At 40.8% G+C, this 25,389-nt stretch overlaps 1 long non-coding RNA gene across 6 annotated transcripts in view; it reads right to left on the bottom strand.

Annotated features, from left to right (window-relative positions):
• The window catches only part of LOC134521496 (uncharacterized), a 159,917-nt gene that overhangs the window by 44,391 nt on the left and 90,137 nt on the right, over positions 1-25,389 (bottom strand). For 5 of the 6 annotated variants that reach the window (XR_010072792.1, XR_010072790.1, XR_010072794.1 and 2 more), the window contains exons 2-3: positions 23,119-23,226; positions 980-1,454 (exon numbers count right to left, since the gene is read on the bottom strand). This is a non-coding gene — a long non-coding RNA (uncharacterized LOC134521496). Of the gene's footprint in view, positions 1-979; positions 1,455-6,329; positions 6,384-23,118; positions 23,227-25,389 lie in introns of all 6 variants that reach the window. The other variant, XR_010072791.1, reaches the window with a different exon arrangement.

Below are 25,389 nucleotides of genomic sequence, written 5' to 3'. Positions count from 1 at the left end.
AAATCTTCAACATAAACTGCATGAGCCCTTGCCTGCCAAGAAAGAACCTAGACATTCCTATTCCAGTTTGATGGCAATACACCAATTTTTCTATTTTCCACTTTACTCTTTCTTAAAACTCAAGGACTTCAGGGATCATGATGAATAACAACCGCTCTGCTGCATTTGACTAATGGCCTTTCTCAATAACAATGTTGTACTTTGGTATTCTTGCATTGTAGCCTCTGAAGAGTTTAGTGCATTATTAAATATCAGTTCCAGTTCTGTCATTTCAGGCTTAAAGCAGCTGAAGCTGTCTTCATATTTGAAAATCAGGTGCTAAGACAATCACGACTATCTCATTGCTTAAAATTAGACATCTAAATTCACCTTAAACATCCAAATAAAATCAAATGAGTTCTCAAAAATGCTAAGACTCTGCAACGTTCACAAACATCAGTGAGATCGGAGAATACCCAGCTTCTTTAGAAATAGAGAACTGTGTTTTATACCAAAATGAACAGGCTGACTTGCTAAATACCAGGTACTCACACTTGAATATCTTCTTCAGAGAACTCCGTATTTCATATCCAGAAATGTTTTCATTTCCTGGAATAGCTGTGGTTATTACTTTAATAAACTGAAATAGGAAATATGGTTATTGGTTGCCTAACTAGGCCAAATTAAGTTTCATTAAAAAATAAAAACTAGGATTCAAGTTCATACTTGACATAAAGGCACTTAAAATGTTAAAACAACCATATTCCTTTTCCTTTTTATATATAGATAAAGAAAATCCTTCCTGCATTAAACCTAGAGATATTCTCAACATTTCAAATGGACTAAAATATCATAAATAAAACTTTTAATTAAAATATCAAGTATACAATATTTCTATACTTATTATGCGTATGATTTTTTTCTGTTTGCTGTAGATCACAGAATATGAACTGTAAAATGTCTTTATTAAAGTAGCAGGGTGATGCTCCAAAGCCATTACCTTGCCTCTCCTGGAGGAAGGGAAGTTACTCAGCCCAGCTGCTGTGGGGTGCAGAAGGTGCTGCTGCTGGTGGCCACAACCCCTCTTCTGGAAGTAGGTGGATGACATGGACATGGGCTGCAGCATCATAGCAAGTATCCACCAAGAAATTATATGTCATTCCTTGATAAAATTAGTTTGTCACACACAAAACCGATTTAATGGCCATGTTAGAGGCATGTCTCAGTTATAAAAGGAAACACCAGGTAGGAGCACTTTTGGGGCTTATTACTTTCAGATCTAACACTGAGACAGTTAGGTCATGACTTTTTCAAAGCGGATACCTAGTTGTACATCCAGAGATAATGCTCCTGTGGCTCCTGCTGAGGCATTATGGTACCTCACCGTCTGGCTGGTCTCTAATGGGCATCAGCTGACACCTTTCTGAAAGCCCTGCTGCAGCATGATTTACTGTGCCGTGAGTGAACCAGGGTACCTGGGAGAAACACAAACGGGTACGACGTTAACATTGGACGCTTCAAAGCAGTTTGCCTGCTGTGAAAGAGGGCCAAAATATAACTGCAAGAAAAACGTACAGACTTGTTTTGTTCTCCTGTGTACTTGACTTCTCAATTAGGCTGCAGCCTCACCATCCCTGCATCCTTGGAGAGACGGTTTAGGAAACCCACCCAAGAGACCACCGAAGTCCATTGTGCCAGGACTCGAGCCTGTGGCAAGGATGGCCCACACGCATCCATGGCCCATCCTGTTCCTGCAGAAAACAGGCAAAAACTGCAGCAACAAGCGCAGTACCAAGTCCTGAGCAGGAATAAACCAGCTTGACACTAGTCCAACAGCCCATCACCCTTCAGTGGGATCATCTCGCCTTACCTGTAGGTCTGTACTACAGCAAAGCCAATGTAGTAATGGGGTTTTTTGTTGGAAATCTCACAATAAGAGAGAGTTATGTTGCTCATTAGAGTTCCCCTACGATGGGACTTGGTTCAAACTGAACTTGGAAAGGCAAAAGCAATAGTTATTGCTGTAAGAAGCATCTGTCAGCACTTAGCTTGTCACATCCCTCACAGACCAATTCCAGCTGCATTTATTAACGAAGAATCACTGAAGCACGAGCTAATTCTTTTATCTACACTTTTGTCCCAGCAAATTGGTGTTTAATTGTCTGAATGAAAAAAATTGTGGGTGGACACGGTAGCAAAGATAAACCCATTGATTCCCATCACAGAAACAGTTAAAAGCCCTGTTTATTTCCATACAGGAGCCTGTTCAGTATGTTTATAAAAGCCACAAAGCTGCTTTGGACTGTGGGCGGGTTATTGTGTACTAATTTCTACTTGCAAGGTTTTCAAATGATAGATTATCTCCAACAAATACGATTGTGGAGCTAAGCTGAAAAGGTTCCCTAAGCTGAAAAGGTTCAGTTACCTCTAAATATAATGGCAGATTCAGTACATTCATCTTCTGCCTTGAAAATTACTGTATGTGTGTTAGAAGGAAGTTCTGCAAACTTTTTTTCAGATTTATAATTAAATCACTGCACTTTCCACTTACTTAATTTTGATGTTGCAGGGCTATAGTATGGGAAAAGAGAGAAAGCATCAAATACCATTTCTGTGACAGTAGTTAATGAAAGGAGAAATACTGAAAGAGCTTTGTGAGAGGTTTAATAAGTAACTAAATGACCAAAACTAAACAAAGTAGTTACCACTGGGAAGTCAAACTGTGCCAAAGCCCTGTTTGCAAATGTTGAAGGCTTAACGACACAACCACTGAAGTTTTTCTCTTCTCTCAGACTTTTCTCTTTTAAACTCTATTAAAATGTACAGACAATGCAGTTTAAGATAAAGCCACCTTCCCGCAAGCCCAGCAAGGAACCCACTCAAATCAGTCAGAGGATTTCTAGCATAATGCAGTTTCAGATATAAAAATTGCATGTTTTATTTTATAACAAATTTTATGACCTTCCCGGACCACAATCCAGCCCAAAGCACGTTCTTTCCTCTGATAGTTTATCAATACTTTAAAGGGTAATTAATATATCTGAAGCTATTAATCTGTCAGAAAAGGGTCGGTTTAGAAATCACAGTGTCTTAAAGAGCAAGAGCACATGCAGACTTTCCTGAGTCTTTGAGTCTCTCAGAGAAAAGTAGCACTTGCGCAAGCAGCAGATCAATCCCCGTTCACAGGTCATGTATGGCATAAACAGAAATGCAGTAGAGTAAATCCCAAAGAAATAAGAAGACATTCAAGAACAAAATTCTTTTCTGAGGTTTGCTCCACGTGGGACTATCGTACATTCATCATGCACTTGGATGAGGGGTTGTTTCCTCCCTGCAAGGAGAGGAGGACAAACCTGTGCCCTGTTCCTTGCTTAGCATTATGGGCAGGCATTTGGCTGTTGTTACCACTGCTGCTGCGCCTTTTCAGGCTTCGTTCTTGAAAGGATAATAATTGAAGTGATGAATAATGCTGAGAGGAGCAGCAGTGAATGACTGTCAAATTACAATCTCAGGTTTTGGTTTCGCATCCGCTCTTCACAGAAGTAACGAGAACAGAGCAGGACGTTCAACGCCACCAGGCAAGAATAGCACAGTCAAATATGAATTAAAACTAAAATAAACCAAAACAGCACTATTGCCTCGAGCCTCGAACCATTATTTATCTTCATGGAGAAAATAATTCAATACAGCATGCAATATTGCCCATTGTTGCTCTCTTTTAGGAACAACTCAAGATCAAGTTATAATCTCCCCCTATTCTCACTGCCCCCTTGGTCCAGTGCAGATATTCCCATACAGAAGTTATATTCTCACCTCATTTCTTCCAAAATCCTGTTGAAATTAATGGGAATTTGGCATAATATTACAACATATCACGTCATAATCATCATGTTACAGCATGTCAGACTAACGTGACAATGAATGGCTGAGTGGAAGGAAACAGCAGTTTAAACTGATACCGATATATAACAGCACCACAAAGCAGTTTTACTAACTCCCGCAATGGAAATTGATTAACAGTAACATGTTAAAAACCACATAAATAGATGCATTAGCTAATTACAAAAGAATCACATTCTTGTCTAGTTGCATGAAGAGCACAGGAATGATTTCCCAGCTCATTAAGTTAGTAAATGAAAGAATAAAAAAATCAAGCTGCATGTGGTGGAAGGCAGAGGAAGCAGAGACAGACCTGTGCTGCAGAGGTAGAGATTTCCCTGCCAGGATAAAGGTACGGCCAAAGCCCAGACAAAGGGAGGCAAAACCGGGAGGTTTTTCACATGCAGTAGATTAGCAGATATGTACATAAACAGAAGAATAGATTTTTTTTTTTTTTTCTAGTATTTGTCCCCAGCACTGTGCCTCTCAGCCTTTCAGGCATTAGGTCTTCACTGAGCTTGATGCTTTATGCCTTAATTCACCTGAAGGACAGAGACAGACAGACAAGCAGCCGCGTAAGCGGAGGGGCCCCCGCTGCCCACCCAGTGCCAGGCTGTTTGTCCCTGCAAGGGTTATGGCACGTCCCAGCTGGAGTTTGGAGGGGAGCGATGGGGGGGCTGCACAGCTGGGGGAGCTCTTCCCCCAGCGGAGATGAGTCCCGCAGCCTGCTCCAGGGCTTCGCTGGAAGTGTCAGAGATGAGCAATGCCTACTGGTGTTATTGGGCCATGAAGCCAACATCCCAGTAATGAATTGAGAGATAACCGAGTGAGGAGAGGTCATGAAAATGAGAACAAGTAGCTTATGTTTGCTCCGACACAAACAGGAGCTAATGGCAGAGCTCTGCCAGGAGGATGAAGTGCTCAGATTAGAGAACCAAATATTCATTACTGAAATATTTTGAATGTACATGAGTGGAACAAGATGGGATTTATCAAGGCCAGAGGAGAGGAACGTGTGTCCTTTCTTTCCCCTGTCCTAGGCAGAAGTCCCTCTGAAAATCTGAAATACTTCCTTAGGTTTTTTTTTTCCCCACTGAAACAGAACCTGCTGCGTTGATTGGGGGTTACTGGGAGCTTCTGCTCACACAGAAACCCTGTAGCAGGGCACATTCACAACTAGGCTAAATGGGCAGTTATAATAAATATTTTGCTTACAGCTAATTTGTTAGCCACAGCATACAAACAGAAGACTAATTAAATGGGCCAAGATGCAGCACTCATAAGCAAAGTCAAGATACCAGGTGTTAGAAAGCAAACCGAGAAAGAATTGCCAGGTTTTCTATTTTCCACGACTTAAGAGAAGCAAAACTGCTGATGATCTGATATGTTTCACAAAACTTGCTGTGAACAGCATGGCACAGAGGTTCAGGCAAACATGCTGTAATGAGAAGATGTAGAACGTAAAAATAATTAGTCAAGGTTTATGGAGCCTACTAGCTAAACACAGGACACTGTGAAATTATCAAAGACATTGTAGAGGAGTACAATAATAGGAAAGCGGCGTATGGCAGATTCAGAGAGTGGATCTGCAGGCCTTTGTAGCACAACTAATATAATATAACTTCACTGCCAGTTAGTCTTGTGATTAGTCATTGTTAGTACCGCAAAGTATGGATAAAATAGCTTATTTGCACTGTACCATCCACTTCCTTATTTATCTTATAAACTACTTTCTGCATTTCCACTCTTAACACATTTTGAAAGAAAGACTTCTTGAAAGCCATCTATGGGACTCAGATCCTGATTTCCCTTCAAACAATTGGGCTCTGGAATACCAAAATCACAGAAGTAGCTTTGAAAGCGTCTGCCTTCATCTTTCCCTTTTTTTGTCATTAAAAATATTCTTTCCACCTCGCCAGGAATTTTCATCAGCCAAGATCAGAGAATTCTGCATGCTGGGGAGGAAACATGGACAGTCACCTAAACAGAAAGCAACCACCCCGAGCTCCTGGCGAGGCAGTTGTATTACCATACAGGTGATGCAGTGAGTCATGGACTGCAAATACACACCTGCAGAAAGCTGTACAGCAAACAGCCATCCCAGGGGAAGGTGAAGACTAATTAAAACTAGTGCTACAAAAAGATGTTACTGTTCTAACATGTGTTAGTATGAGCCAGTGCATGAGAGAGCAATAAAAGAAATGTCAAAGGAAGTGAGCAATTGTGGAAGAGCCTGACTTAAGGGATGCAAAGACAAGTGTCTGGGGAAGCAGGGCAGAAGCTCTGTTCATAGCAAATAGAGTTCTTGAAAAATAAGAGGATGGGGAAAAGAATGTGCAGATTAGTCTGTCTGCTATAGGGACAAGGCAAGATCAGTGCTCTCAGAGACAGATGCTCATATCTGAATGGATAACATTACCAAATGAGACCATTTGACTTGCATATAAACATCATCCAGGACACGGACTCACCGGTGTGTATCCACAGTCCAAGATAACTACTTCTCTGAGATGGTCGGAATGGTGCTGGAATAGGAAAGAGGAGACTTGGATTTCCAGCTGCTTACCCAAGGTTCAATCTAGAATCCACAAATCACTCCCCAGTGCTGCTGGTCAGCTATTCAGCTCACACTGTGCGCACCTTGGAAAGCCCTACCAGCCCCCCTTATGAGCGTGAAAGGCCAGGCATATCTTCTTCCTTCTGCCCCTTCTGGCTCTGGGATTGCCAAGGCGATGAGCCAACACCTGCCTGGAAGACATAAATTCTCTAGCAAATACACCTCGATACCTGAAGGACTGAATACATTCCTAGTTCACATCCATTATAATACAGGGCACTGCTGGATCTTTTATGAGAGACAGTTTTAGGTGGCAAAGTCATCTGGGTTACAACCAGTGTGCTGCAAACTGAAGCCTAATGAACACCTGACACTTCTCATGAAGGAACTAAGAACTGGGAGTCCACCTTCCCCTCCTGCCTTCAGCCTTCTGGAAAAAGAAAAAATAAAAAAAATTCCCAAGTGGCTAAAACTGGGCAACATCCAGTGCCTGAGCCTCTGAAAGCACTATGATAAATCCTTTCCCATCTGGTTGGTCTTCAACTAATTAACTGACATGGTTGAAAATGAGCACCAGCTAATTGGAGTACTCTGTTCTCCCTTTCCCTGGCAGGGCTGTAATGGATTCCAGATGATTAGTGGTTCAGCATTTTCCAAGTATTCCCAATTCAATGCCACCAGTCCTGGCCCAGCCTCCCAGCAACTTGCATACATCCTCACCTTGGGCTGTGAATCCAATGAGCATCATTGGAAAGGGAAACTTGCTAACTATCCTGAAACGGTGGGCAGATTGTGGTCTCCAACTCATGTGATATACTGGAAAACACGCCACCTGCAAATACTAAGAGGCCAGCTGAGCTACAGGCATGCCTTTTCTCTGAAGCCAAGGAAATCCTCCAAGCTAGCCCATACAGCCTAAAGGTGCAAAGGCCATCTGCAGTGGTCTTTGCAAGAGAATTGCAATGTTAAACAGATGGTTCTGTGAATGCCCTGCAGGTGATGGGTGCCAGATCTCTGAATCTTGGGTCCTAAGAAGTAGAAAAAGTATCTGCATACCACTGCTGAAGAAAACATGTTAAAGCATCGAAACCTTAAGGACTTGCAGAGACCATCAGCACCGAGAAGCACCCTGGCCAATCTGCCAGGACAAGACACCTGCAAGCTTCTGGGCCCAGTGGCTGGGCAGAGTCCCCATGGTGCAGCCTAGCTGACAGCCCAGCCCCACTCTCCTCCAGCCCATCGTGGCTCTTCCCACAGCTACACACTTATACAGAGACTGTCGCTCCAAACAAGTGATCTGTGAACCCCAGCTGCCGTGTATCATTCCTCCAGGGAACTCCTTCCCTCAGACCTGCTGCCATCCAAGGATTTTATTTCTCCATCCTTTCACACTCCAGCTCCTGCTGGTGTTCCTCTCCTGGGCTCCCAGTCCCTTTTCCAGCAACTTTCACAGCAACGTTATCCCCTCCCAAACACAAGGAATAGCTTTCAATAACAGCAAGAAATCCCTTAAACACTCTTCTTATCTCCCAATGTATAGAATTAGTGGAATAGATTAAACTATGGCCACTGCCAGTGATGAGGTAGTGTCTCTGTCCTGTTGTGGTCATTTGCCCACAGATGGTTTCAACCCCCTCCACCTCGCAAAACACAAACCAGCAAACACAAAATACCGGCAATAACGTGAGCACCAAAATGTGATGAAGATCAGGGCAAATGTTGTAATTCAGCTGGCCCGTGAATAATATTCCCCAGGATTTCCCTGAAATCTAGGGATGAGCACTGTAATGTCCACGTGAACGTAATATACCCAGAGATGTCCTTTAAAATATGACCGTATACAGCACTGAATGCAAAAACCAGTTGTTTTCATGTATGCAACTCTGCACAACACACGATGGGTTTTCTTTTGTTCGCCATTGCAATTGCAAAGCAGGGTTAAGCCCACTGCGGTCATTAGATGGGCTGCAATAAAACCAAGGTATATGAGAACAGACTCACATCTAACGGGGGGTTTCTTTATTTCTCTGCAATATGAAATTTTTAAAATTCTCCTGGCACATCTTGTTTTCTGCTCTTTAGTGGATGTTAAAAAAAAAAATGCATATTTTCAGTCCCAAACGATGATAATTTCAAGGATTTTTTTTCTACTTCCATCTTAAATAATTAAATTCTAGCAAAATTAGATTAAAAGCTGGATTAACTAAGAGGAGTTCTACACATCTGAGTTCTATTTCTGTGTTTACCAAGTTTGGAAATAAGAAAGCGTAAATAAAATACTTCCATGGGATGCTAATTCACTTCTCTTTCTTTAATACATGAAATACAGTTGTGGAATACAGATCATCCACTAGCTAGAAACATCATTTAATATTTATTACTGCACCATTCGGCTGTGCAGATGTAAGGAGGGTATCACCCCACTTCTTGGTCTGTGATCTTGTAGGGTCCTGACCTTAGAACGTACCATCACTAAACAGCGGTGGACCAATATTTATTTTACCCCAGCAAACAAAGTTCCCTGTAAACTATGTAGGTTTGGATGTTTCCCAGTCTCAAGACTCTTAGAAGCACCAACATAAAGTTTGTCTTTCGTCATTGTAATACAAGCAAATAGCTTTGGGAAAACAGTTTAAGGAATTTCTTTCACTGTGGAAATGGGAGCCTTATCAAATTGGAAGAAATCCTGTGATCCTGCAAGGCCAGAGTCATGCTCAATTGCTTCTGCAACAGCCTGAGCAGCAGTTTCTCTTTCCCAAAGGGCTGCATTAATCAGGCTGTAAAGAGCTGTCCAATCACTTCCAGGAGAATGCAAATTTCACATTGTGATAAAAAAAAGTAAACTATACTTTTCAGGAAAATGTAAATGTGCTCCATTCTTAATAAGCGCTGATATTTTCAGTGGATTTTATGCATGCTGATTTGGGTAGGTGGGTGCTGTCCTGTATTCTTCACGAATGTTTACTTGGCCTGGCTTAATGGGTTCAGCTCTGCTGTGTGTATGTGTATAAATACACACATACATACCTGAGTCATATCACATTAACATAAGTTAATACAGTGTGATGTACCTATATGATAAGCCTGATAATAGACAGTGATTTTTAAGTACCAGTCACCTCTCTCCTTACTTCGTACACTTCAAAAAGTGACAGTTTAGAAGAGGGAAAAGCTAATTTGCCGGCAGCAGTCACCCTGGAGTTACTGTGTGCTCTGAATCTCTAATGCATTTTGAGTTATGGTAATAAACTTAATACCATTAAGGGCCTACTCCATCTCCCAGATGGATACGACACAAACCCCAAGCGTGTCAAAGGAAAAACCACTGTTGATTTCAACAGCTTTCCAAAAGAGTGGTTTAAAACCAGCAAGAGCTCTTGTGCACCAAGCACTTTTGAAGATCCAGCCCCTTTGAACAGGAGGCAGAAATGTCTTAAATACGTGTCCCCTTTAGGTGGTAAATCATCTTCCTTCCAGCATGAGAAACAGGTGCTAATAGGAGAATATTTTTTTAAAAAGCAGTCACCCCAAAGCTTGACTGTGTCTCTAGCAAAGATCTGTGCTTCAACAGCCACTTTGCCTGCCTTCCCACTTATAAAACTAAACAAAATGCACCGACAATTACAAGATTCCCAATGAGGACCAGTACTATAAAATGCCTTCACGTCCTCGTTCCTACCAACACCAGCCAGAAACATGTACTGCACTTCCACTCACATACGTGCGTTTTACTCACTACAGTGTGAGGATTTGGGGCGTTTAGCCCTTGAATTTCTTTTGATCTGAAGAACTGAGTACACACCATGCCCGCTCTGGGGCTGGGCAGCCTTACAGACCCCCGCGGGGCAGCATGACCAGCAGCTCCAGCCCACCACCAAGCCAGTGATCCTCCTTGGGCACCGCAGGACTGCGCTGCTCTGCCCAGCGCCGTGCACAGAGGCACCCTCTGTACAGAACCCCTCAACTTGTGCGTCTTCCAACATAACGAGATCTTTAAACCAGGAAAGATGACCGTCTTTCTCAAATCTCTTGCATGATACTGACTTTGGGCATGTCAGCACCCACCCTTTGAAATATAAAAGACAGACAGGATGAATCCCAATTTAACCAACAGGTATAAAGTGGCTGCTGTTGGCATAGCAAAGCTTGGGGCAGTTGTTGTTGTGATAGCACTGATCTTATTGTGGGTGGTTGTGTGAACCGTAAACCAGATGTCAGCGCTATTATTTCAGCCTCTAAGTGCACCGTCATTAAGCATACTGGTACATTAAAAGAAAAAGTGCATTTCTATGATAACAGGGTTAAAATTGTCTCATTGTGAATTTCCAATCTCTGCACCCCGAAATGTTTCTTTTCATATAAATCAGCTTTTGATTTTAAGCCTGACTGCTCATTTACAGACTGAGGGAACTGAGGCAATCCTTTACCTCTTTTCCCATAAAAAAAAAGAAAAAAAATTAACTTTTTCCTCATTATTAGATATTGGCAAGGCAGACACCAGCCAATTATCCTATGAGAAATATATCAGCACCCTCTGCCCAAAACAAGGCAGCCTCACGTTGCCAGGTGACAGGAAAAACGAGCTACCAACTGCGCACAGCGTTTGCTCCAGCTGACAAACTACAGGCTATTTCTGTCCTGTGCATGAACCGAGCATCCAGGATCCCACCACATTCCTTGCATTTGATTTTTAAATTCTCATCAAGCTCCCCGTGCTTTTGTCAGAGCAGCAAGGATGGCAGGTTTGAAATCTGCAAGCAGATGGAGGAACTAGGACCAAAACAAAATGTCCTAAAGCTGTTGAAATAGAGGTGGATTCATCTGCCTGCTGTCTCCAACCAACGTCAGCCCTGAGCCTGCAAAGGGTCCCGTTGACACCCAAGCAGATTCAGTTGCCAAAATAGATACGCTTTCCAGAACACTATATATGCTTAAAATACAGTCATTTCCAAGGCAGACCTGGCAACCGTAAAACACTAGTAACTGCACAATAGAAAATACAGGAGGCGAATACTGAAGGTTAAGACAGTACAGTAAAGTTGACTTTCATGAAGGAGCACCACAGGAAGTTTATAGTCAGCACGGGGAGAAGATTTTTTTCTAATAAAGTGTTAGAAACTTCAAAGTGTTTTCCAATTTCAGAGGTACATGCACCTTTCAGTTACCTGTACCAAAAAACAATTACTGGTTTCTGTTCACCTTAGCTCTTGCTTACCCAAGTGCAAATATTTTTTCACTGCTTTAACAGTATTTAAGTCATTTAATATCAGTAATCCCTTGGAGCGCTGATACTGTAGCTGGTGAGGTGCAAACTCTAAACAAGGAGCACAGAAAGCTAAGCAGAAAACAAAAGGCAGCAGATGATTTCAAAGAGGGAGAGACAGGACGGGCAATGGGGAAACCCTCTGCTCCCCTAAGAGCTCTCCCCCCAGTTTGCCAGTGCTTCTGACCAGGCGGTGCCCAGAGCTGCACCCGCTGTTCCAGCTGCACCGGGACATTATAGGTAGAGGAAAAGGTTTATTTTCTCTCTCATAGAGATTACCAGCAAAAATTTGCAGCAGTCTTCTTTGTAAGCAAGATTTCATTTCAAGCCATATTTAGTTTGAAGTTCAATATAACTCCATAACTATTTTTTATTATCATTTCTTCTCTTTTTTGGTATGCGTTTTAGATTATTTTCCTGTAGACATGTAAGCTTGTATGTTTTTCTCTGTGGTATCGCTTTTTGTAGTTCTAGTCCAGCTGTTATCTTCCCCTTTTTATACTTAAATTCAGCATAAAAGGAATTCTGGGACAAGGCCATGTGCTGAGCTCCTCCAAACTTCCGTTTTCATGGGAAATGTTTCTTCACAGGTGCTACTCGCTCCCAAACAGATAAGGATCAGTGGAAAATGCTCCACATCCTTCAGGATATCCAGCGTTCATACTGTTATATAATTAACTCTCGTTACCACCTGCATTTGTCTAATTCCAGCAAAAACAACTTTCTTGCCAGTGACCTCACTTTTGGAAGAGGGAAGAGCACAGTAACTGAGCCTGGGGGTAGGTGAGAGCAGTTGCTCCAGCGCAAAATTGCTATGCTTTGTGTTGAGGATATTTATTGGTAATTGGATTGCCTCTGAAATGACTACAACGGTGGATAATCTACCCCCTAGAATAAACCTGGATATTGTTGGCTGGCTCCTTTAGAGCAAATGGGAAGAAGGTAATTACTATACATGCCAAATGCATCGGCCCCAATGCGCCCGTGTTCAAAGCGCTCTGTGTGTCATTTATTTTTTCTTACGGTGCTTTAGAGAAGGAGCATCCTTTAGAGAAAAAGTCTGCAGAGACGATATGAAACAAGTCCTTCTTATCTCACTTGCCCTTAAAAAAAAAAAAAAAAAAGCAAAAACACAAAACTCCACTGGTTTTAATTAAACTAAGCAGAGGGTGGCAATTTGGGCAACATTTAGAGTACTGGGAAGAAAGACCTTGTTCAAAGGACACGATGGGTGATCAGCATCCCCGCTCTGCATCCGCACGGCCCATCCGCAAGCTGAGGGCCACGTCTCCAGTTTGGTGGTGGATGGAATAAGCTGCAAGGATTGAATTTGGCCCTGAACGAATGTGGAATATTATTCCACGTTACAGAATGCATTGAGAAAGACTCTTCTTTGTGCTCATATCTTTCCTTTTTATGCTTATCTTTCGGCAGACGTGCTACAGAATATGTGGCACAGCTGAGGAGATTTTCTGCAAGGACATTTTAAGCTCCCAGGTATGAAAGTTGCTCAAAGTCTACTATTATTATTGCCCTTCAGGAAAAACATCTGTGAAAACTCTGATTGCGTTCACTTTAAGGCTTGCCGTTATATTTATAAACAGAACTGCTGGTGATTTGGGTTTCTCCAAAGCCAATTTTTCTGTTTATCTGCAGGAAAAAAACCACCCAATACAGAAGAACAAGTACATTTCATAGGGATGTCTTAAACAGTACAACTAGAAAAAGTTTCCCATCTGCTACAATTCCATTAAATGCTAAAAGGTGGAATTTTCAAGCTTGTGATTTGGGTGGTAAAGGTTTAAGCAGTTCTGTTCACATTTACAGTTTGCATCCATCCAGGCATATGGGGATTGTTTACAGATGCCTGAAAAAAACCTAAATTTGTACACAGACAAGTTAATTTTTATTAATGAATTGCATTGACACATAACCTCTACTTGTATGTCACAGACTTCTGAGTACGCAAACATCTTCTGATAGGGAAACATGCCATTATTAAACATAATTTCAATTTTAAAGATAATATCATAAAATTAGCTACTATGTATCTCTCTCTGGTATAAATCACACTATTTTCAGCCTATGCCTCCCTTTAAAGTTACTTTAAAATACTATGTTTCATCAAGAATTAGGTCAGTATAAAAACCTGAAAAAATCTTAAAGAAATATTTTGGTTCCAGTTATTTAGTGGAATAGTCTGGAATGGTTAGCTGGTCTTTTCCTTGATGGATACACTGTGTTTTAAGCTTACTCCTACTTAACACGACTTGACTCAGCTTGGTTGTAGTACAACCAGCACAATGCGACCTGCATAGAGGATAATTATATTCCAGTTTCATAATACTGCCAATAATTGCTTTCAACAAAAAGATAAGCTATTTTACAACTTCACTGTCAGTGGAGGGCAGGGCATATCCTCGGAAGACATAGTGTGCACTAAGAGAATCCCCTAAACCTGCACTGTTTGAACAAATCAATGATATTTGCACCTAGAAACTCAATGTCCACACAGGCAGGTACTGCTCTGTGAACTTGAGCTGATGAGAATAATAGGGATTTATACCTTTAAATAGAAAATTGCAAATGCACGTCTGGTTAAGTTAGCACGTGTTTTGCAGATGAATCTATCACTTGGTCAGCTCAAAAATTAGTGCTGGCACTTGAAAGAGATTAACTCAGGTAGGCATGCATGCTGTAGACACGCTTGTGGTATTGAATTTTAAGTGCAACTTGTATCTGTCCTGATTTTTTGGGCAATCTCAGCTTTGCTTCTGACTATTTTTAAGTGACAAATAAAATACTGTTTTCTATATAAGAGGGGAAACAATTCCAACTCAAAACAATCCTGCCTGAAGTTATGAAGAACGGTCGCAGTTCAGTGATGATAAGGACCTAAACAATTACATGAACTTCTAATGGTCAACTAGCAAAATGAGTTTCATGTCAGGACATAATCCTTTCGGGACTTCCTGGTAATTCAACACAAAAATTAAATTGCCATGTTGATCCTTTTTTTTTTTTTTAAATATTCTTAAATTTTGGTCATTTCTTTTACTAAGGTTTGACAATTTGACAGTTCTTCAGTTCTATTATAATAAAAATAATTCAGAAATATGATTCTATATTAGGAGATAGAGTGGGAAATTCCATGCTGTATAGTATAAGACCAAAGAAAAATCTAGCAAAGCTAGATTTTCTGTTTCTACCCAGAGACTGCAAGTTACTGGAACAGAAATCAAGTGTGTGGAAGGTTATGGAAACACATTTCATTTCTTCCCTTCACGCTTCTGAATAGCTGAGACAGCCCCTGAAGCTCCCGAATCGTCAGAATTAAGGCAGGAAGGGAGACGCAGTCCTCTTGGGAGCTTTTGCGGCGAGGAGGCTGCTGTGGCAAAAGCTGTCAGAGAGATGCAAGGTGAGTGCACACCTGCTGGCAACGATTCCCCTGCGGAGATGCTAATTGCAAAGCAGAGACGGGTGGTAAGTGAAAGGAGCATGTGCTTCAAGACAACAAAGAAATTATTAAAGAATGATGTGATTAGTGTAGTTTTCCTTCCTGAAAAGCTCCCAAAACACTCCAGTTGGGAACAGGCTTGCTCTGTAGCCAGCGAGCTGAGCTCTGCTCTCCCAAAGCGATGCAGACGGGCTGCGAGTCAGAGACGAAAGGGACCGATCTTGCTGTAATGATGGCTTTAAAGGACAAGATTGTGCTCCTATAGTGGTGAGGAGGAGAACAGGGTTCGCTGAGTATACAACTTAATAGACACCAATATGTTATGCCCTTCGTCTACAGCAATTTCTATGCACCTTATTAAAAGTAAAATAGGGCAACAGTCTTGACAGTCTGTTTTCCATCTCCTTCTCTTGATACATCATGCATCGTTTGTACATTTTTATGCTGGAGGCAAAAACGGAAAGTCTACTGCGTATGGCTTCTTCCCAGTCTTCAGTTGAAAACAAAATAAGTTCAGTTATTTTTCTCACAATTTCATCTGAAATTTCTTGGCCTTCTTTAATATCGAAGCTCTATTCTTGCCTTGCCTAAAAGTATCATACGAAAAAAACTTAATTGTATTAAATTACCTAATGTTTTTTCCATGAAATACTTATTCATGGCGGTGTTTGCAACATGGGAATACTTGCAGGGTTGTTTTCTTTTGATTTAACTGCAGCATAGATTTTATGAAATCTATGAGACACACATGGCAGTATGTATGCTGAGGTACTGCTGAACATACAAAACCAGAATAAATAGACATTTTTTTTCCCCTCCATATTTTACAGTATACAAAGGTATAAATCTTGTGACGTTACTCCCTGTGATAAAAGCGTTTCAATTACAAACCCCATTATTTTATACTAGACTTCAATGCCACAACAATCACTGGAAGACGTTTCTACCTCCCTGCACCCTGTGTCTTTCTACCTGCCCTGGCAAACAGCTTTCCACACTCTGTTGTCCATCAGATATATTGGAGGATGGACTGGAAAGCTGAGATACCCGCATATAGATTCACTAAGCCTTAAGAAGAAGGTCTTGCTGTTATCCAGTTATCTCAAATTACAATCCAATCCCAGCTAAGGTAAAGTGTAGATAGAGGTATTTATAATATCAAAAATAGACCACGTGGTAACAAACGACATTGGTGAATAAATAAAAGAAAAATTACTATATCTCTTCTGAGGGATCATCAGAATGTCATCTCCTGCATTTAACTTGCTAGTAAACAACTCTGCTTCAGAAAAGTGTATATTTCTTCCCCCTCTTTCTTTTGATAGCAACATTTCATTCTTCTGTAAACCATACACGATACCAACATCTGTTAGCAAAATACCCACGTTTGTCTAGTGCTGGCTCTGGAGAGCAGGCAGAGCCTGCAGCAACCAGCCACTCCACAGCATTAACAGGTTTGAGGCAATGGGTATTTCATCTCTTAGAGTGCACACTGGAACACATCCAAATAGCCTTTAAAAATTATAATTGAATTTTTATATATGTAATAACCTGAATACTGAAATGCAAATTAAAAATAATTACTATTGCTGTCATATATCTATCTTCTATAGGCACGACTTGTCCTACAGCATAACAACTGATATCTGCTGGGGACTTGGGGGATCATTTCAGCTTCAACACCTTATTTCTTCAGAAGAGGGGAGCAGGGGGGAAACAGGATGGGGGAAAACAGGATGGAGGAACATTTACCCCTATTTCCATTTAGCCATTCAAGCTGCAAATACTATTCCTGGCCTTGCAGGAGTCTGCTCATGGAGCCCTTAAACATGTAACTGCAGGTTCTGCCAGGACTGAGCGTAGTTCTTGTTTCCTCTTAAAATGCGGTGCAATCAACTGCATTTCACTGTTTATGTTCCCCCATCCATTTCATTATTCTGTTTCAGGTACAACAGGCTCAAAGAGGGATTTCCCAACCGTGCTACATCCCTCACCACTGGTGAGACAAAATTACTTCAAAGCATTATGAAAAGGCTAATTGAATAGCTAAATTTCACCTCAGACATGTGCATGTGCCCTAAGTATGAAGCCTGGCATTGCAGTAAAACAGGAACAAATTAAATCTGGTAATCCACGAGCATTGACGATGCAGGCTGAAGATGACAAATTCGTGGATCGTTGTGGCAGAGACCCCATCTGAAAGAAGAGGTAAAGCTCATTCCAGAGCAGCAGGAGAAGCATGTTTAGCTAACCTAGTGCCATCTAGTTATCCAGAAGCCTTAACAGCGCTCGAGGAACAGAGGCCAGGCGCTAGTGTTTTGCCTGATTCTTTGAAGCACTTTCTGAACACCACCACTCTCATCTTTCCTGAATTCAGCCTGTGCCAGCTGCTCCTTGCCCATGAGCTCCTTTCCTCCCAGCTCCATAAACCTGACAGAGAACGTGAGAAGTTTGCCGAGTTGATCCATAAACTCTATCTTTCCAAGAAAACGCCATCTGCATTACGTGCTAAAATTAACCTAATTGGTTGCCACACACAGAGCATGATATGCTCTGCTTGATAAAGTAACAAATGTATTAGTAGATTTAAACTGTTCCGTTATTCTCTATTACAGAAAGCGTGCTCACCCTATTAAACTGGTGGCATTAGAGCCGCTCTGCTGACTGCACAACGGGAAACGAGGAGCCTGCTCTTACATGCTGAGTAAGGTGACCGAGGCCAGCCCCAAGAATCATGCCTCAGAATTAACCAAAAGGCAACAAACCTATTTAAAATACAAATTCTGACCTTTCACATCTCTTGAAAGTTATTTGCAAATAAAGCTTCGCTTCTCTAAGCCTCAGAGAAAGACATGGATATTGAATAGTACATCTTTTGTATCGATTTGTGCTTCCTATGACAACACTGTTATTTTTCTTCAGATCCTTTATGTAGAATGACCCTGGTCACCAGCAGAGCTTCACAGCTGGAGAATTAGGACACTGCAATCAGTTATTTCCCCTTTTCTGGATAAGACAAGTAGCGAACCAGAGACGATGCAAAGAACAGTTCAAAGGAGCGAGCACTTCATGTGATTACCCCGTCTGCACCGGCACAGGGAGCTGCCAACACGGGAAATGGAGCCCCTGGTTCATCCCTAATCCCTTCAGCAGCCCATGAAGCAATCAAAGAAAACGTCTACTTTTCCTAAAAAACACTTTCTCACAGAATTAGACGCTAGCACGTTTGGTGTGAAGTAAGAGCTGAGATGCTACAGTAAAGAAATACAACAGAACTGTTTAATATATTAAATGATGCTATATTGGATAAATTTCCATTTTAATTTGAAACTCATTTGATATTAAAGGCAAGTTTAAAAAGTTATTATCTAAGGTTTAATTGAATACATTATGTTTGTAGCCTTAGGTATTGCAGGTAGTTCTTTAATATTTCCTGCAATATATTGAGATCATGGAGCAATCATTTCATTCCGCTTGAAGAATGTTCCAGAGGTAACTACGCAAAAGAAATTTAGAAAATGCAAAAGTTTTGGCTGTTGAGTGAGAGATGTGTATGTGCTGTTTCAAAGAGGCAAGACTCAGGTTATGCAAAGCCCTCACCACCTTTGCTCTAACAGCAATGGATTTGGGCTCATTTACAGGGAACTTTCAAAGTTTTAGTTGTACGTGAAAAACATATGGACTGTCATTAGTGCGTTATTGAGTCCACTCTTGACAGTCAGATACCACATTAAAAATAGAAGTCCTTTCAAACTGCAATATGGGTGTTTGGAACAATATCAGATATTTTCCTTCAAAGGTGTAAAATATCAAATGGCCCCAAACATTTAAATGGGGGAGCAACTTCCCTCTACCCCACATGATGGAGGAGGTCTGTAGTATGAGTTCCAGCTGTGGAGAACCTCTGTCCTCTGGCATGTTAGCAGAGGGTCTGCAGACAAATTGCAAGCATAGGCTAGGAATAATTAAATTTCCAGTCCTGCGCCTAAAGAGGCAGAGATCTGGAGGGGAGTAATGACTCCCCTTAGTTTCCTCAGCACCTTTTTTTCTTTCTACAAACACCAAGGTAGCCAAAGTTACAGAGTTTCAAGAGACCAAAGCTCACCAGTGTCTAAGGGGCTGTGTAAAGCCAGAACCATTTTCCTGATGATGCAGAAATTGCGTCATGTTGCTCAGTTCCAGTTTGGGGACTGCGGTCCCCTTGTCTCCCTCTTGTAAACGCGTTTTCTAAGGCCAGTGGGTTGAGGTCTCACTCAACCAGATGAACACCTTTGTACACCTCCTGACACTGCTCACAGGGGACAAACAGGGTCAGATAGCTGAAGGGCTAAAGGTGAGCAGTCAAGAATACTGTTAGAAGATCTAAACCACTTCACCCTCCCGTTAACACACACACACAGAGTATTTCTGCACATAGACAAGCTGGTGACATTTCTCCAGCCCAAATGCTTCTCATGCCAATTGCTCATGAAGAACTACAGGAGCAATCTGGACCTTGCCACAAATAATTTCACCTTTCCAATCTCACCATATTACCCAGTGCCAGAAGTATTTGACTGACTTTCAGTGAGACTTAGCCTCCTACAAGCCAGTTTTCTGAAATCAGTACTTAATGATACAATTAATTTGCTAAATTGCTTAGGTACTTTTGAAAATACCAAATGGCTCCTACTTTCTTTCCCCCCGCCCCCCGACATGAATTCTTTAAAAAAAAAAAAAAAAAAAGCAGCCCTGGACTTTCAGGTATTTTAAAAATTACCCAGAATTTCTACCCTGATTCAAATGTTACTGTCTATGCTTTTCTTTCATCTTTAAGCACGCAAATCCAGGAAGCAGATTCCACATCTTAGTTCAGTACTTTCTGTATGGCATATCTTGTGCAAGCCCAAGCCTGAGCATCGTTAAAGCAAAAGAAAACTGCAAGTAATGCACAAAAACGTTTAAGTCATAAAAATGTCTTCTGGAAAACGATTAGATGGAACAATCATTTGATGCAGCACAGGCAACATAGCTCCTTATTTCCTTCAATGCACATGAAAGGTCTTCTGAACTAGAGTTTCTGGTTTTGCTAAATGACCAGAGACCATGATGGTAGTTAAAATTCAAGGCTGTGGAGGACTAGCACAGTATCTTTTGACTCCTTGTCTTCAGTTCCTCTCATTCCTTGATAGTGCTGTGTTCTCCAAATGTTTATTTAACTTCAAGTGTTTGCTTAATTAAAAGCAGTCTTTGCAATGGAAATATACTGCCTGGTGTCTGTGTAATTTATCGTGAATTGAGAAGAGGGGCCACAAGGAAGCCAAGTTAGGCTATTACAGAAATACTCTACACTGAGCAAACAAAAAGATACAGAGTTTTCATTTTTTGTTCAATCATTTTAAATGAAGGCAAACTTTTTCCTTGCCATTTAATTTTAAATTAGTCTAATCAGACATCTGCTAGGATCTGTCTGAATTAACAAAACCGAACACAAATCTGATATGAGCACTCAAGTACTGCTTCCCTCAAATCACATTAACTCACATGGACACTCTGTGGAACTAATTGAACATCCCTAGCACAATATTCTAGACTTTCTGATTTAACTTTATTATAGTCAGAAGAAATAACAGTATAGAAGGAAACATGTTGCTAAGGTCTCGGCAGCATGCAGTTCTGAAGCGGTTCAATAAAAGCAGGCTGCTTATCCTACTTCATTATCTTTATTATTGCTACTTTAAGATGTAAAGAGAGTTTCCTCACAAGTCAGGAAAGCAGAGTTCGTCTCAAAGGTTTTTGTTTTCTTTTGAATAGCAAGATACAGTTTACTTCTTAGAACTCCATCAGAATTTTATTATTGCCAGTCCAGGGAATTTTCATATTGTGGCAATCTCCTCTTCCCGTGACACACTATGATCGCAACTTTCAGCATTTACTAAAGGTTTTGAAATTGCTCTGCAACGTTGAGGAGTATTCTGCTGACTCTGGACATATTCTGAACTAAACATCTGTTGCAAAACTCCCGAAATTATACCAGAGCTACATGCAGTCACGCAGGTGGCCTTTTCAGGTCTATGTTCCCGTCCCACCCAGCAGACAAGACTTTCAAAGAGAGGTTAACAAAACCAAGGGACTTTGTGTGTGTGTGTTTGTGGGGTTGATAATTGCACCCACACAATGATCATCTGAAAATCCCACTGATTTCTACTGTCATATTGCCAGTTTATATCTACAACGAGTGATACTTTAGTATTGGTTAAAAAAAAAGTTCTGAATAAAAAGACAAGTTTCCTTACTTATTTTTAACCAACAGGTTTTTTTACCGAGACTTTTAAAGGCATATAAATGTCAACTTGTAAAATCTACAGGTAGAATAACCTCAAAAATTCTGTGACGTATGGTAAAAGAAGCAGGTTTAAGCTCTTACCATCTTTATCTACCACTGGGTGTTCACGGGCTTTAGAGGATGAGCTAAAAGAGAGGGTTTCCTTCTTGGGGCATTCCTGTTTCTCGAGGTTACTGTCAAAACTGTATAAGGAACAATTGTGAAGCTTTCATGATTTTTTTCAGGTACCAATTCCTCTACAATAAAAAAAAAAAAAAAAAATAGAGCCTAAATGCCCGTCTGTGTCCCCCCCCCACTGTTTTTTTTTTTAATGAGTAATGGGAAATGAGGAAGAATCAGTCATTGGCAAAGTAAAAGATGTTTAATATTGATTGTTCTTCTGAAGGATGACAAAGCTTTTCTCATGGTCTTTGGGGGACACGGGGAGGGGATAGCTTATAGATTTGTTTTCCTTCGTGTATTCCCAAAGGAGTAAGGAAAAGATGAGGCTATGATAGATAATAATTCTGCGAGGAATGACTAATGAGTAACTGAACTGCCTTTGTAGCAGTAGTGAAGAAAGTAATAACCAGAGTAATTGGGTTTATTGGGTTTCTGCTTAGCACACATCCAGTCATCTCTTTAACATCCTGGCCCTTCAAATCACTTTTATGCTCTGTGTCTTTCCTTTTATTTTTATTACGTCTGACTTGAGTTATTTCATGACATTTGACCTTGTATTCTTAATCTCATCTACTTGTTCTGAATAGTTCATCTTCTTTATTTTCCTTCGATAACTGTTCTGTCAAACAGCCCACGTAAACATAACATCTTAGTCTGTAATCCAGCCCCTGGCTGACTCAGAGAGTGGATATACATTAATACAGCCCCAACAGCTCAATTTCTTCTTCTCAGAGAAATTGGCTACAGAAATAATACTCTAGGATAAATTTTGAAGAAGTGCATGACCCTTTTGCACAAATCACAATGGTAACCCTGTGATAAGATTAATTACAACTTCCATTTTCAGCTAAATGTGGGGTTTTTTTAAAACAGGTAGGAAACAGCAAGAGCTATACGTAAGTTAGAAAAAATAGTTACTGTTTGCTATGTTTTTTTCTAAAAGGCTTTTACACTCCTGCCGTGAAAATATATCTCTGCAGAAATGTATTCTTGCAAGGAAGAAAATCCTGCATTTCATATTTCCTGTCAGTGACATTCCACTTCCACTTCCCCAAGAGCAAACCAGACATTTCATTCCATCCTAATGACACAGTAGCTGGTTGTTCCCTAAAGCTGGGTGGTTTGCATAGGGAATTTATTCCTCTTGCAATATTATGTCATGCTGTTTCAACAGGATCTCCCTTTGGGGAAGTGTTTTCAGACCCCACTCGTGCTGCCAGCATATTTGGTACTTCTATTCACAGATTTCCCAGTGGTGGCTCATTTCACAGTCACTGCAAAGGCATGGCTCGTGGTTTCTTATTTCCACTATGTACGCTCTAGTCCCAGTTGGCATCATTCCCTCTTGAGAGAAAACTGATCATCCAAATGATGTTTCGTATAACTATTATTGTGTCCCCCCTAACAATAATTTCAGTGTCTTAGATAGATTCTTCTAGGGAGAGAGAGACACAGTTGCAAAGCCACCTATATAAAAGGGAAACTGTGTTGCTTACCTCCTTTCTGAAAGGCTGTGAGATGAACCGATGAATAATATTGCTGGAAGAGCTAAGCACCCTTTTGATACTCCATTTGCTTCATGGGTTTATTTTCCCCGCAGCTCTCTGCAAAGGAAAATAAATAAATTAACATGTAATCCACCCGAGGCCTGACAATTGCCACTTGACCTTCTAGTTACAGACTATGTAAAGCCACTTAAATAAGGCGACCTGTAATTCAGTGAAGGAAGAGAAAGGCGCAAAGAGGATTTCAGAATGTTCATAGTGGTCACGTTTGCTCTTCACCCTTTAAAGTACAGTCTCTTGGGGATGAGCTCAGTTTCCGTGCAACAAGGTCTGCAGCGCAAATAGTCCTGCAGTTTCTGTGTAATGGTTATGGAAACCTTATTTGAAAAGTTAGGCACCTTCTCCAGCTCAACTACAATGCATGTTCTTTCTGCTCAGGCATAAGAATACACGTTTGTGTTTTCTACATAAAGGCATTTAAGAAAGTTCATCCTCACTGAAACTATAGAACAAACATATCACCAAGTCAGTCCACTACGGCAATTCAGAGTTTTTTGAGGATAGCAATGCTCGGGCTGTGCCTCCAACTGTGATGACCACCACACTATGACCATATGATATACACCTCTGATAATTAAGCTATGTAAAGTTTCCTGAAAATTAAGAATAATGAATAGATAATATAGTAAAAAAATCCAATATATAGGTGTTATTAGGAGGCTTAATTCATTTAGAACATCACTTTGAAGTCAGCAGGTGCAAAGCAGGGCTCTGAAGACAGGCTGGCGAAGCCCTGCTTCCCCAGGAAGTCCCCGAGGGGTCTTATTAGCATCAATTTCTCGTTACAGAATGTTCAATTGGGATGTGGATTAACACTGGTTCTGTGGGTGTTCAAACATTTTGTGTTACATTTCAATGGTTGTGTGCACATCATTAGACGTAGATCAGAAAAAAAATAAGTATTTCTAACAGAAAAATTATATACAATAAAAGAGATTAATCAAGTTTCATATAATACAGAGATCATTCAAGTTCTTATACTTCCTAGATTCACTGTAGCTATTCAATGAGCACAGTCTTACAGTGGCCTTCCTCCTTTATCCACTATATCTCGAACCGAATCCCCTTTGCTTTGTGCACTAGCATCCTCCAGTTCTGTTAATAGAAAGATCTCGGCACTTTTCAAATCCAGAGAATGTGGCTGCAGCAGAAACAATACATACAAGAGTGGGTGCCTTCAATTATAGAGAATAATCAGTGAAAGTAGGAAAAGGGACCAATGATAATAAGTATAACAGTAACTGTATTAGGCCAACAGGGTCAACAGCTAATCTTGCTGCAGTCTGAAAAAGGTTATTTTAATTCCAGTAATTGGCCCCAACCACCAGCAACAATTGATGTGCTGCCACTTTTATCTGCTTGCTGCTCACCATGTTCATGCGCAGCTGCACTGCAAGATGAACACAAATTACCTGCTGAAGTCAATGAAAGTGATTGCTTCTGCTCACATTATTGATCAGTTGTGTTGCTTATACAAAGCTTCAGTCATTGTACCATCTCTAGCTTATTGAAGATGAGTCGTCTGTAGGTACCACGGTATTCCGAAAGCCAGGGAACAGGCTAATTGTTATTATACTAGCAATCATTATTATGATTATTTTTCTTAATGACTAACATTTATATGACGCTGATCATGCAGTTACCCTACGGCAGTCTGCAAGCTTCACAAAAGGTTTTACAAATGGTATTTCTCAGCTTGAAAGCATTATTATTACTTAGCGACTACTTGTAATGTGGCCTAGGGCCAAACGAAAGATCAGGATTATCTTTAATAAGTGTGTACGGCTTTTTTTTTTTTTGATCACAGACAAAGTGTCACGTCCTTCTAACTTTAAATGCACAAACTATTCAATGGGACCTACTATGAATTATCCCATATGGATGCATGGGGAGTCACAGTCGGTGAGGGACATGCTGTAGGTTTCCAGTTTATCAGCACCATAACTGAAAATCAAGAGAGTCCCCAAGGGCTGTCACAGTTCACAGACGTTCACGTGTGTGGGTCAGCCATCGGAGAACAAGCCTGGCCACCGTCTCAGGAGACTCCTTTTCACTTTCAACTTTTTGGGGAGTATAAAGCTCCTGACATACACATTCAGTAACTTGGTTAAATGGAGTGGACGTAACACAGAATTATGCTTTTGTGTGAATACTTGAGTTCCACGTCAGAAATATTGTTGTCATTAATCTTTTATATTGGAC

This window comes from Chroicocephalus ridibundus, chromosome 10 (genome assembly GCF_963924245.1).
Source record: "Chroicocephalus ridibundus chromosome 10, bChrRid1.1, whole genome shotgun sequence".
NCBI lineage: Eukaryota > Metazoa > Chordata > Aves > Charadriiformes > Laridae > Chroicocephalus > Chroicocephalus ridibundus.
The sequence above is the reverse complement of the archived record's forward strand: the minus strand, read 5'-3'. Positions and strand labels throughout refer to the sequence as shown.